Consider the following 1,436-nt stretch of genomic DNA (forward strand, 5'->3'; position numbering starts at 1 on the left):
CAGAATATGAAAGATGACATTCTACTCTTCAGAAACTGGATAGTTTGATATATTCTGATACTATGCAGCTAGTTTTTCTGACAAGCTGAAATAGTTGCATCACATATTCTGCAAATATGAATTTGTGTAGGTGGTAGCTTTGAGTCAACATTTATAAATAGCAACTGTAAATAATAAAAGCAGTCAATAAGTTGATTGTTTCCAACATGAGTTTTGTTTCTGTCCCTTCTTGGCAATTAAATTGGTGTTACAGGATTGTCTTATATGTCTTTTCAGATGCCTAAGGGAAGCCCCCTCTGAAGAATGTTGCACCAATAACTGGGTCACTTAAAATTATGTGTCTATCAGTCTTTATATTAAAATCATATCATAGTTTTTTCCTCAGGTATGGAACAATAGTGATTCCTCCAGGTCAGATCCCATCTTGGCTGAACTGCTGTAATGCTCTCAACATGGGGGCATTCTTGAATATTTTTGAAAGCTGGTGAAGAATGTGGTTGCTAACCAGCTCAAATTTATAGAGTACCTATTTTGCTACTGGAGAAATATGTGTGCTGGCTGCTGATTGACCTCTGGGCATACTTATGTATAGTCTTTAAATCTCCAGGTGGTCTGAGATCAGAGAATTTGAAGGATCACCTTACCCTTTAAAAATCTTCCAGTTTCTGAGATTGTCCTCCTTCACCCTAGTACTGTGTTTCTACAATTACATCTCTATTGCGGCTCCTTTCCCACACTATATCATGCAAAGAACATTGAGTGGTGGTGACAAACCAAAGACAGATAAGGAGACTGTGCTGTTTGGAAGTCTCTTGTATCATCCTCAAGGCCCTGCCATTCCAGCACTGGCTTCATATTAAACTGATAAACAGTAGAACCATTATAAAAGAAAGACCACTTTGGCAAAATAAATGATGAATAGTATACAGCCCTGTCCCAGTTGCTTGGCATACACAATTTGTGCCATAGCATCTGAGCAACCCATAGCATTAACCTTGCAATATATTTAGAAATTACCTCCTACGATTAAAATATGGGGCTACCTAATTCATAATATGGCTTCTGTGCTTGAGAAACAGTGCTTTCCTATGCCTACCTTAGCTGTCAAATATAAATATGGGGAGGTCAACAGAAAATAGATATTAGCTTAGTCTCAAGGTGGCTGCTGTACTTTGCTGAAAACCATTCCTGATAGCTGGACATTGGAAAATATGACCTGTAATATGTTAAAGAATACCGTGAGAAGGAGTGCCAAAATGGAACTGGGAAGAAATAAAGTAAGCGCCTTTGGTGCCTTTCCCCAAAGTTTACTGAAACGGCATTATATAGGAGTAGGAATAGGAATATTGATAGCTACTGAAATACAGTTCTCATAAAAAATTTAACAGGAGAAAAGTAGATGCAATGCTTTTGGAATACAATGAAATCTGAGTAAA

The sequence above is a fragment of the Paroedura picta genome, chromosome 6 (genome assembly GCF_049243985.1).
Source record: "Paroedura picta isolate Pp20150507F chromosome 6, Ppicta_v3.0, whole genome shotgun sequence".
NCBI lineage: Eukaryota > Metazoa > Chordata > Lepidosauria > Squamata > Gekkonidae > Paroedura > Paroedura picta.